The sequence below is a fragment of the Bos grunniens genome, chromosome 8 (genome assembly GCF_055505025.1).
Source record: "Bos grunniens cultivar Pamir isolate PY7600 chromosome 8, Bosgru_T2T1.0, whole genome shotgun sequence".
NCBI classification, from domain to species: domain Eukaryota; kingdom Metazoa; phylum Chordata; class Mammalia; order Artiodactyla; family Bovidae; genus Bos; species Bos grunniens.
In genome coordinates this window covers 12,320,913-12,334,225 of record NC_141172.1, presented here as the reverse complement: position 1 = coordinate 12,334,225, position 13,313 = coordinate 12,320,913, and the positions used below count along the sequence as shown (strand labels likewise).

General features: G+C 37.1%; 1 long non-coding RNA gene across 8 annotated transcripts in view; it reads right to left on the bottom strand.

Annotated features, from left to right (window-relative positions):
* LOC147366672 (uncharacterized) overlaps positions 1 to 13,313 on the bottom strand; it is a 384,117-nt gene that overhangs the window by 25,358 nt on the left and 345,446 nt on the right. For all 8 annotated transcript variants that reach the window (XR_015168927.1, XR_015168922.1, XR_015168923.1 and 5 more), the window contains one exon: positions 2,733 to 2,895. This is a non-coding gene — a long non-coding RNA (uncharacterized LOC147366672). The remainder of the gene's footprint in view (positions 1 to 2,732; positions 2,896 to 13,313) is intronic.

Genomic DNA, 13,313 nt, shown 5'->3' with positions numbered 1-13,313 from the left:
TAAGCGCCTTTTAATTTCATGGCTGCAGTTACCATCTGCAGTGATTTCGGAGCCCAGAAAAATAAAGTCTGACACTGTTTCCACTGTTTCCCCATCTATTTCCCATTAAGTGATGGGACCACATGCCATGATCTTCGTTTTCTGAATGTTGAGCTTTAAGCCAACTTTTTCACTCTCCTCTTTCACTTTCATCAAGAGGCTTTTTAGTTCCTCTCCATTTTCTGCCATAAGGGTGGTGTCATCTGCATATCTGAGGTTATTGACATTTCTCCCGGCAATCTTGATTCCAGCTTGTGTTTCTTCCAGTCCAGCATTTCTCATGATGTATTCTGCATATAAGTTAAAATAGCAGGGTGACAATATACAGCCTTGATGTATTCCTTTTCCTATTTGGAACCAGTCTGTTTTTCCATGTCCAGTTCTAACTATTGCTTCCTGACCTGCATACAAATTTCTCAAGAGGCAAGTCACGTGGTCTGGTATTCCCATCTCTTTCAGAATTTTCCACAGTTTTTTTGTGATCCACACAGTCAAAGGCTTTGGCATAGTCAATTAAGCAGAAATAGATGTTTTCCTGGAACTCTCTTGCTTTTTCCATGATCCAGCACATGTTGGCAATTTGGTCTCTGGTTCCTCTGCCTTTTCTAAAACCAGCTTGAACATCAGGAAGTTCAAATTCACGTATTGCTGAAGCCTGGCTTGGAGAATTTTGAGCATTACTTTGCTAGCATGTGAGATGAGTGCAATTGTGTGGTAGTTTGAGCATTCTTTGACATTCGCATTCTCTGGGATTGGAATGAAAACTGACCGTTTCCAGTCCTGTGGCCACTGCTGAGTTTTCCAAATTTGCTGGCATATTGAGTGCAGCACTTTCACAGCATCATCTTTCAGGATTTGAAATAGCTCAACTGGAATTCCATCACCCCCACTAGCTTTGTTCGTAGTGATGCTTCCTAAGGCCCACTTGACTTCACATTCCAGGATGTCTGGCTCTAGGTCAGTGATCACACCATGGTGATTATCTGGGTCGTGAAGATCTTTTTTGTACAGTTCTTCTGTGTATTCTTGCCACCTTTTCTTAATATCTTCTGCTTCTGTTAGGTCCATACCATTTCTGTCCTTTATTGAGCCCATCTTTGCATGAAATGTTCCTTTGGTATCTCTGATTTTCTTGAAGAGATCTCTAGTCTTTCCCATTCTGTTGTTTTCCTCTATTTCTTTGCATTGATCGCTGAAGAAGGCTTTCTTATCTCTTCTTGCTATTCTTTGGAACTCTGCATTCAGATGCTTATATCTTTCCTTTTCTCCTTTGTTTTTCCCTTCACTTCTTTTCACAGCTATTTGTAAGGCCTCCCCAGACAGCCATTTGCTTTTTTTGCATTTCTTTTCCATGGGGATGATCTTGATCCCTGTCTCCTGTACAATGTCATGAACCTCAGTCCATAGTTCATCAGGCACTCTGTCTATCAGATCTAGTCCCTTAAATCTATTTCTCACTTCCACTGTATAATCATGAGGGATTTGATTTAGGTCATACCTGAATGCTGTAGTGGTTTTCCCTACTTTCTTCAATTTAAGTCTGAATTTGGCAAGGAGGAGTTTGTGATCTGAGCCACAGTCAGCTCCTGGTCTTCTTTTTGTTGACTGAATAGAGCTTCTCCATCTTTGGCTGCAAAGAATATAATCAATCTGATTTCGGTGTTGACCATCTGGTGATGTCCATGTGTAGAGTCTACTCTTGTGTTGTTGGAAGAGGGTGTTTGCTATGACAAGTTCATTTTATTGGCAAAACTCTATTAGTCTTTGCCCTGTATCATTCTGTATTCCAAGGCCAAATTTGCTTGTTACTCCAGTTATTTTGCATTCCAGTCCCCTATAATGAAAAGGACATCTTTTTTGGGTGTTAGTTCTAAAAGGTCTTGTAGGTCTTCATAGAACCGTTCAACTTCAGCTTCTTCAGCGTTACTGGTTGGGGCATAGACTTGGATTACTGTGATATTGAATGGTTTGCCTTGGACACGAACAGAGATCATTCTGTCGTTTTTGAGATTGCATCCAAGTACTGCATTTCGGACTCTTTTGTTGACCATGATGGCTACTCCATTTCTTCTGAGGGATTCCTGACTGCAGTAGTAGATATGATGGTCATCTGAGTTAAATTCACCTATTCCAGTCCATTTCAGTTAGCTGATTCCTATAATGTTGACATTCATTCTTGCCATCTCTTGTTTGACCACTTCCAATTTGCCTTGATTCATGGACCTGACATTCCAGGTTCTTTGCAATATTGCTCTTTACAACATCAGACCTTGCTTCTATCACCAGTCACATCCACAGCTGGGTATTGTTTTTGCTTTGGCTCCATCCCTTCATTCTTTCTGGAGTTATTTCTCCACTGATCTCCAGTAGCATATTGGGCACCTACTGACCCGGGGAGTTCCTCTTTCAGTATCCTATCAATTTGCCTTTTCATACTGTTCATGGGGTTCTCAAGGCAAGAATACTGAAGTGGTTTGCCATTCCCTTCTCCAGTGGACCACATTCTGTCAGAACTCTCCACCATGACCCGCCCGTCTTGGGTGGCCCCACAGGGCATGGCTTAGTTTCATTGAGTTAGACAAGGCTGTGGTCCATGTGATCAGATTGACTAGTTTTCTGTGAGTATGGTTTCAGTGTGTTTGCCCTCTGATGCCCTCTTGCAACACCTACTGTCTTACTTGGATTTCTCTTACCTTGGACGTGGGGTATCTCTTCACGGCTGTTCCAGCAAAGCGCAGCTGCTGCTCCTTACCTTGGATGAAGGGTATCTCCTCACCACTGCCCCTTCTGACCTTGAATGTGGAATAGCTCCTCTAGGCCCTCCTGCGCCCACGCAGCCAAGGACTTGAGTTTGTCCTGAGCCAGGGAAAATAGAAATAGGACAAGAAAAGTGAGTTGCTGCCAGACAGTAAAATGCACCTTCAGGGATGCAATGGGGTCAGCTGAAAGGAGCCTCCCTAAACAAGGTATGACCATCTAAAAATTAAGTAAGAAAATGATAATTATTTGAAAAACCATGAATATATGATGATACTCAAGATATTTTAAATAATAGGTATATTCTCGTATTTCAGGTATTTCTAGAAATTGCTGAATATGGTATATTCAAATTAAGGGATTATCTCATTGTAGCCAGTGTTTAAATCTCATTATACTTAGTTGATGGCAAGTGACTAGTTCTACTTCTAAATGGGATAGCAAAAATCTTAGTAGGTGAAATCAATCAACAAAAAAGTTGAGGACAGTGTAAAGAGTTACACTGAATTTTTATACCCATGCAAATATGTTTCTCCAATTACTGGCTTTCACATTAGAAAAATTACACCTTTAAAATTTAAAATTTTTCCTGATGAGTTTTTTTTTTTTTTTCCACCTGATAATTTGGCCACCTAATGTGAAGAGCTGACTCACCAGAAAGGACCCTAATACTGGGAAAGATTGAGGGCAGGAGGAGAAAGGGGTGACAGAAGATAAGCTGGTTGGATGGCATCAATGAATTAATGGACATGAGTTTGAGCAAACTCTGGGAGATAGAGAAGGATAGGGAAACCTGGTGTGCTGCAGTCCATGGGACTCAGCAAGTGAACAACAACAATTTCAAATTATACTGGATAAATGTTGATGTGAATAAATGGATTTTACTCAGCACCCCCCTGACTTACTCTTTACACACACAATCAACCTCTACCACTCCCAGTTCAGTTCAGTTCAGTCGCTCAGTTGTGTCTGACTCTTTGCAACCCCATGAATTGCAGTACACCAGGCCTCCCTGTCCATCACCAACTCCCGGAGTTTACCCAAACTCACGTGCATTGAGTTGGTGATGCCATCCAGCCATCTCATCCTCTGTCATCCCCTTCTCCTCCTGCCCCCAATCCCTCCCAGCATCAGGGTCTTTCCCAAAGAGTCAACTCTTCGCATGAGGTGGCCAAGTATTGGAGTTTCAGCTTCAGCATCAGTCCTTCCAATGAATACCCAGGACTAATCTCCTTTAGGATGGACTGTTTGGATCTCCTTGCAGTCCAAGGGACTCTCAAGAGTCTTCTCCAACACCACAGTTCAAAAGCATCAATTCTTCGGTGCTCAGCTTTCTTCACAGTCCAACTCTCGCATCCATACATGACCACTGGAAAACCATAGCCTTGACTAGACGGACCTTTGTTGGCAAAGTAATGTCTCTGCTTCTGAATATGCTATCTAGGTTGGCCACAACTTTCCTTCCAAGGAGTAAGCATCTTTTAATTTCATGGCTGCAGTCACCATCTGCAGTGATTTTGGAGCCCCAAAAAATAAAGTCTGACACCGTTTCCACTGTTTTCCCATCTACTTCCCATGAAGTGATGGGACCAGATGCCACGATGTTACTTTTCTAAATGTTGAGCTTTAAGCCAACTTTTTCACTCTCCTCTTTCACTTTCATCAAGGGGCTCTTTAGTTCCTCTTCACTTTCTGCCATAAGGGTGGTGTCATCTGCATATCTGAGGTTATTGATATTTCTCCCGGCAATCTTGATTCCAGCTTGTGCTTCTTCCAGCTCAGCGTTTCTCATGATGTACTCTGCATAGAAGTTAAATAAGCAGGGTGACAAAAATACAAACATATATACACACATTCAGCAAGAGTATACAGGAAAATTGTATGATATAAAAGGGGATGTGAAATAACTCAGGCTGAAAGAAAATTTATTCCTTGAAAAGTTGCACTGTATAAAAAATAGTAAAATCAAGTCTGGGTAGAATCTTCCTGGAAGTTATACTATATTCAAAAGATAAGCATAGGCCATTAACTGCAGTAAAATCAAAGTTGTCAAAGCAGGTATGAGAATGCTAGTATGCTTCACTTCACTAAAAGAATGTACTTGTAACCCTGTAATGAAGAAATTAGTATATAATTGAAAGCTTTATGTATTTTATGTTAGTAATATAAATACAGTAATTGATTTTTGGTCATTGCCTGTGTGTATATACCTCTTTAAAGTTGACTTGAATGGTTAAATTAATCTATTACACAGTTTGCAATTATAGTTTATCACACTTACAAGCACTGCCTAAGTATACAGGAATATTTTGCTCATATAATTTATATACTACCTTGTTTGTTGATCAAAGTGATTAAGATAATCAGATAAATTAAATTTTGATTGTAGATTAATGTCTAAGTGAATTTGTTTAGTTAAGTATGTAAATAGAGGTAATTTTAAGCAGATTTTAATCTGCTCAAATGTCTAAGTTACTTGAACATAAATTGAAATCAAGTAAAATGACTATATTTTATATAATTGCTAAATTTAAAAAATTTTAGAGGCTTAAGAAAAATAATTAAAATATTTTAAAATATAATAATTGAAATAGTAATTTTAAAAGTAATTGAAACTATTCCTTACTGTGTAAAAATGCTCTTAGACATTAAAAAAAAGGGCCAAACTTAAATTGCATATGTTTTACATTTGCTATAGATTTACTTTATTCATGTTGAAGTAGAATTAGGATGCTCAACAGTTTTTTTTTTTTTTTTTAAATCTTGGGTTTCTAATTGTGAAATTCTGTCAACTGAAATCTTTCACATTAATATTCTACAACTAAGAACATACTTAGGTAGCCATGAGATGAAGATTACAACCTACTTCTGAACAAAACTAAGAGTGAAATGAAACAAGAAAGATAAAATAAGTTGAATATATTTAGTTTTATTAATACAGCTATGTTTAGACTATATATATATACACACATTATATATAAATCCCATATATATATATATCCCTTTATATATATATATATATACACACACTATATATAAATCCCCTTATATATATATATATAAGATCAGATCAGATCAGTCGCTCAGTCGTGTCCGACTCTTTGCGACCCCATGAATCACAGCACGCCAGGCCTCCCTGTCTATCACCAACTCCCAGAGTTCACTGAGACTCACGTCCATCGAGTCAGTGATGCCATCCAGCCATCTCATCCTCTGTCGTCCCCTTCTCCTCCTGCCCCCAATCCCTCCCAGCATCAGAGTCTTTTCCAATGAGTCAACTCTTCGCATGAGGTGGCCAAAGTACTGGAGTTTCAGCTTTAGCATCATTCCGTCCAAAGAAATCCCAGGGCTGATCTCCTTCAGAATGGACTGGTTGGATCTCCTTGCAGTCCAAGGGACTCTCAAGAGTCTTCTTCAACACCAAAGGGATATATAAATAAATATATATATATATATATATATATATATATATAAATGTCTTATATATATAAAGGGATATATAAATAAATATATATATATATATATATATAAAGGGATATGTATATATATATACAAATCCCTTATATAACTATAACTAGATGTGCTTAGTTGCTCAGTCGTGTCCAACTCTTTGTGACCCCATGGTCTGTAGATTGCCAAGCTCCTCTGTCCATGGGAATTCTCCGGCAAGAATACTGGAGTGGATTGTCATGCCCTCCTCCAAGGGATCTTCCCCACCCAGGGACTGAACCCAGGTTCCCACATTGCAGGTGGATTCTTTACTATCTGAGCCAACAGGGAAGCCCATATAACTAGTTGAAGTAAAACCAAATATTTTATAGCTATTTCAGGAAAGAAAAAAATAAAGAAAAAGCATATTTATCTCATTTTTATAATTGAGATACCTGAAACATCAAAATTTGTATATTCTAGTGATTTCAAGATTAATCAAAGTATGTCTACATCATTCTAAGAGGAATATAATGAATTCCTCTCCTTTTTCCTTCCCTTCCTCTATGCTTTTCTTACTCTTTCCTTCTTTCTCTCTTTCCTTTTCTCCTTTCTTTCGCTTCCATCATTCCTTCCTTCCAATGACCACTTCACTTTCCAAATATACAAGATTTGGGTAGTTAAGATTTATTTTGCAGGTGTGCTGCGATTCATGGGGGTCACAAAGAGTCCGACACGACTGAGTGACTGAACTGTTATGCACAAAGGGATATTATTTCTCTAACCACTGGTTTACCATTGGAAAAATCACATCTTTTAAATTTTGAATGTTTTATCTGCTGGAATTATTATTATTTTTTTTTTTTTTTACCTTGTGTAATTTAGAAAGTAAATAACCCACTAAAAATCGGTTGCACAGTACTTCTCACAGTGCATAGGAATCTGCCTGGCAATGCAGGAGACACAGGTTCGAACCCTAGACTGGGAAGATTCCACATTGCCGCAGCACAACTAAGCCCATATGCCACAACTACAAAGCCTGTGTGTCGCAACTACTGAAGCCCTCACACCCTACAGCCCGCACAGCGCAACAGTTGAACCCATGCACCTAGAGTCTGTGCTCTGCAACAAGAAGTCGCTTCAGTGAGCAGCCTGTGCACCGCGACCAAGAGTAACCCCCACTCACTGCAACGAGAGAAAGCCTGCACAAAGCAACGAAGACCCAGCACAGCCAAATATACCTTTAAAAATGAGGTTGAAAGAATTATTTTACTCGACTCCTTTACTCTGATCTACACACAAATCAGAAGGAAAAATAAAAACCATTTTTACTGATATGAGACAAATATAAAGCCTAGATAGAAAGGAGTATATCACTTCAGATTTTAAGTAATGTAGTAACATCAACTGATTTATTTCAAAAGGTAAATTCAGTGATACTCTCATTGTTGCAGTGATGCCTAGATAACTGGTCAGACAACTGGAAAGAGGGCATGGCATTTTAGAGAAAGATTCACCGGTTTGGAATAACTTTATAGGCTGCCTATCATTAGGCTTTCTAACTGAAAGAGAATTTAGAGAAGTTCCTTTTAGAATGAAAAATAAGTAAGGTGTATTAGTATATCATTTTATACACTTTGATCATCTTTCCTGCACCTGCCCAGTATAGAGTGAAATGATAGAAGCAGGATTTTCTTGAGACAATAAGCCACATTAGAATCTGTAGACTGACTCAGTTGAATTCCCTTTTGCTTTTGCTCTCCTCTTAAACTCTTTAACAGCTTATAAGAGAACCTACATGAACTAATCCATAAAAAATTCAGAAACTAAAGTTTTAAGTTAGGCATGTATTAAGGTATTGTTTATCAGTTTCACGTCCATACTGTCAACATTCCGCTCTGTGAGTAGAGGAGAGAACTCTGCAAAAACACCTTTTGCCAGCTAACTTTTTTAGCCTCTACCAGCAGGAGGCAGGGGTTAATTTCAGTTTGCAGTATTTCCAACACTCCGAACCAGACCCAGTACATACTGTCAGAAATATCTCATTGTCAGGGGTCTGATTTTCAGCCCCACAGGGAACTTTCTCCAACCACAAAGACATCAGTAGTAAGGGAGCAGCATCTCCTTCAAATGGGACTAAGTCCCAGTTTTCTGGATGTGCTCCCCAAAACATATAGGTTTTAGTAATTCACATCTCTTTTCTTTGTCCCCATTGTCTTAAGGGAATGACTACTTTTCTGCAGTGGCTATTACTGTAATATCTTATTGTTTAATTTCTATATTTTAAGATCTTCAACAACTAATGAACAATTCTTTATTGACCAAAAAAAAAAAAAAATAGGGTTAGGGTTAGGGTTAACTCTAAAATATTCTTTTATCTCTATAGTATAATAACTGACATGATTATATCTCTTGACCGAACCTTGGCTAATATGCCATGAATTAAAAGTTTATTTCCACAAATTCTCATATTCCCTATATCTGCCCTAATAGATTTTTCTTTATATCTCTAGTTGAGGAATTGTATTTTCTCCTTGATATTTTTTCTAATGTCTCCTACTACTAAATTTCATGGACATAGAAATTTTTGTATGCTATGCTCACTGCTATATCAATAGTGACTACAACATTAACAAAAGTATTTAAACAATAAGCATGTATTGTGTAAATAAATAAATAAATGTATATGCTATAAAATTTAATCAATATAGAAAACTATGAAGAAACAAGTAGAAAATAGCTACCTTAAATTTCTGACTGGGAAATTAAGCATCATTAACCTTTAGAAAGCATCATTCTTAGACATCCATGTATAAGAACCATTGATAAAAATCCATTTATATAGAAAGCACTTAGTAAAATGGAATAAAATTATAAGAGTATCTTTATAAAATATTAAGTTCATTTTAATGTAACTAAAGAAACACAAACTAAAGTAAAAAGGATAGAATTACTGAACCTGAGGTAAATGTTTATCATGTGAAATATTTGTTCTAAAAAAAAAAGGTTGAAAACTGGCAAGCAGATTGCATGAAGACTTTGTTCTACTGACCTTTCTATGTGTACAGAGTTATAAATTTCTAAAATAAGCATATGGACTCCTCATAGTTCCACCCTCTCCCAGTTGTCTTAAATCCAATTACTCTATCCTTTTTATTATATGCTTGGAATCTGGTAGTATTTGCCTGTCTGACTCCTGTTTAAAGAACTCTACAAAATTAATGAAAAAGTGGTGTCATGGATACCTGAAGCCTTTATTATTTAATAAATGTATCAGGAAGAGAACTGAAATGTATTGTTCTTTAAAAATTAAACCTATAAGAGTTGTTTCTATAATCCTATCAATACAACAAAATACAGCTGGTTTGCTACAGCTACTCAGAAAAAATGCTTCATTTTCTCAAATTTCCTTAGCAGAGACATGGCTTTGTTTGGGGTTATAATAAAAGTAAAGTTTATTTTTAAAAACATATCTTAAAAATTACTTCCCACAATGCTAATATATGCCAGGTATAACCATGTATACAATTCTGTTCTTCAGTTCTGTTCAGTGGTTACTGATTGAATATTAACTATATGTCAGTCTCTGTATTAGGAAGAGGAAATGCCAAGTACTATATGAATGTGTCTTGGTCCTCAAAGAAGTATGTTTTGAGATCTTATGTATTAACAAAACAATCTAAAATAGACATAGATTCTCAGAGTCCCTTGACAAGGCTATTCTATAATCATTCCCTTTAATATAGAGTGGATAGGCTAAACCAGTCCACAAATATCTCTGTCTCCTAAAAACAAAACAACAACAAAAAAGACTATAGCAAATTCTGTTTGGCAACTAGGTTGTTTGGTAACTGTCTATCAACCTATTGTATCAAATTTTTGTTACAAGAGAGAGAAGGTGAATAGAAATATTCAGACTACTTGATTAAGGCAAACTCTATCAAGTCACTGAATATATCCATATACATTCAAAGTGTATATCCAAGGATTTTCCATGTATAATCTGACACATTGAAAGAAAAAAAAAAAGCGAGGGGTCGGGGGTGGTGTTATTCAGACATGCTTTCATGCCCTCTCCCAGTCACTAGTAGGTGCTAGGGGAAAATTGGTGTTAAGTTGTGAGCAGCCTCCGTCTTGCATTCTCCATGGATCAAGAAGTCTTTTCTACACCAGCTCAGAGATTTTGGGAGATGGCACAGTCTAGTTCTGCTAACATCCACCACTGTAGCAGAGGTAAGAGACTGGGAAAAGTGCAGCCTATCTGAACTGAGTGCCTTGATTTAGTTTTTAAATTTTAAAATAATTTCTAGCCAATTGTAGTAACTCCATCTGGTGGTCCAGTGGTTTAGAGTCCACCCGCCAATGCAGGGGACACTGGTTTGATCCTTGGGCCAGAAGATTCCACATGTCTCAGGGAAACTAAGCCCATGCACCGCAACTATTGAGCATGCAATCTAGACCCTGGAAACCACAACTGCTGAGCCCATGTGGGGCAACTACTGAAGATCAAGTGCCGCAGAGCCTGTGCTCCACAAGAGAAGCCACCACATTGAGAAGCTCATTCCCAGCAACGAGGAGTAGACTACTGGCCTTAACTAGAGAAAGCCTGCATGCAGCAAAAAAGACTCAGTGCAGCCAAAAAAAAAATAATTATTTCCGTTTTTAAGAAAGGCCTCAGACATCAAGATATTAGCATTTCATTTAAAATCATTATGAAAACTTTTGGGCAAGTTAACTATGGAATCAAGTTAACTAGTAAACATTTGGTGATACTTAGGAAAGAAAAAAAGAGTCAGTGTTTACAGAGTAACTATTTAATGTTGAGTGCCGAGCTAAGTTCTTCACATATATTTTGCCTTGTTTACTGATTAAAACAATGCTGATTTTATGAGTGTTATTCTTATCTCAAATTTTAGATCAAAATATAAAAATGTGAATTTTAGCTAAATTTCCCAAAGACTCAAGATGTTTTGGAGTTGGGATTAAAATTAAGGTCAAACTGGAAGCCCAGTCCATGAATTTCAATTTCTTGTTTGCCCAGCTATAAAATTAGGAAAAATATCTCTTAGGTTTTTTCAGCTCTGAAACACTGATTCCTATTAAAATAATACATCAGATGAATATCAGTAAGATTTTTTACATTTTTTCTATTATTAGCAGGTTGATTTATTCATATCTTTAAGTACAGATCTAGAAAAGTAGATCATTAATTGGACTAAAAAAGGACATATTTTCTTTTATATTCCCCTTCAGATTCTTGAACATATTTTTACATCATAGTGAACAAAGAAACGGGGCAGTAGATAGAGCTTTAACCAAGTTTGCCTCTACAATCTCCTTTTACTGAAGGATCCTATGCTACCTACAGTCTAAACATTCATATAAGTGCCTGGAAGGCTAGGCAACAAATGATGTCTTCAACAGCTAGAGACATAACTGCATCATTTCTTCATTTACTTTTTCTTTATATTTCACCCATGAAGGTGTTCGGTTGATCTCCTACCTATAAAATAAGCTGGAAAACTCTTAAGAAAGTTTTTTTCCCTGTTTTTCACTTTCTCTTAACCAAAAGTTATTTGTGGTGTCAGAGAGGCCTAATATACAGTTCATGAAGAGGGAAACTGAAAGTGTCAGTATCTCAGTCGCGTCTGACTCTTGCGGACCCCATGGACTATAGCCTGCCAGGCTCCTCTGTCCATAGTATATCCAAGCAAGAATACTGGACTGGGTAATCATTCCCTTCTCTGGTGGATCTTTCCGACTCAAGGATCAAACCTGGGTCTCCTGCATTGAAGGCAGATTCTTTACCACCTGAGCCACCTTAATATCAGTGTATTATTATTGTTTGGTATTTGGTATTTGTTTCCAGAGTTTTTGGCACCAGAACATTTTAAACACACACACACATACACAAGACAATTCAGCCTGAGGGAATTTTTGTTTATTAGGTTTCCAGTGTACAATTAAAATGAAAATAACCTGCTAAAACAAGTGTGCATTGCTGATTTCAATCTGCCTCAACAGCAACCATCTGTTAAGGTAAAACACACTGCTGCTCTCAGCAGTGCACGTCTTTACCTAATGCCTCTGACAACAGAAGGGGAATCTAAATTCCAAAAGAAATTTTCAGTGAGATACAGGGAAAGTCCTCTGAACAGGTCAAGAGCCACTGCTCTAACCTCCTGGCTTGATAATAAACAGGTAGCATGTTATGGCACTATTCAAAATATAACTGGAAGAACTTCTTTACTTACGTACAGTTCAAATGGCCATGCTTTCCTTAGAAGGCTAAAAAAAAATGTCTAGCATTCAGATGTTCTTTATATGTCTCCTTGTGTTGCCCCATAAGGATATATTGGATTCAGAATCTAAGTTAATTCAAAAATCCCTAATATCCTCTGGAAAAAATCTTTTGCTATTTTGTTCATTTCCTCCTTTGGATAATTTTTGCAGTTCTATAGCTCTGTTAATACTTTCTTCCTTGTTTCTGCAATACTGAAAAGTTCCAGGTCTCCTCTAATCAATTGTAAATTTCCTTTTGTGGGAATGCTTTTCTGTTTGTTTTCTATTTAATAAATACAGGCATTACTCGCTCTTTTTTGTATTGCATTTTCTCCTTAAATACTACTTGGAAATATTTTGATCCCTTTATTTAACTGTTAGAATTAAATTTGTGGTATTATTCCTGACTTGCGTTCTGAGTCCCAGTATTTTCAAGTGACAGATATCTCTACCTTATAATGGAACTGATATTCCATTGATTATCTAAATTTAATGACTCACACATTTTCTTCATGAAGTGCATGTATGATAATTCATGAAGTACATGTATGATAATCATAAAGTACATGTATGATAGTTCCAGAGATACCTTGACCTCCAGAATAGCTTAAATTGCAACTCTACTCAATACTCTGTAATGAACTATATATGGAAAGAGGATAAAAAAAGTTTACATATGTATAACTGATTCACTTTGCTATATACCTGAAATTACCACAACATTATAAATCAACTATACTCCAATAAAAACTAACAAAGATTTGGTTAGTCACGGATGCCTGCCTCTCCACTCAAATACCATGGCA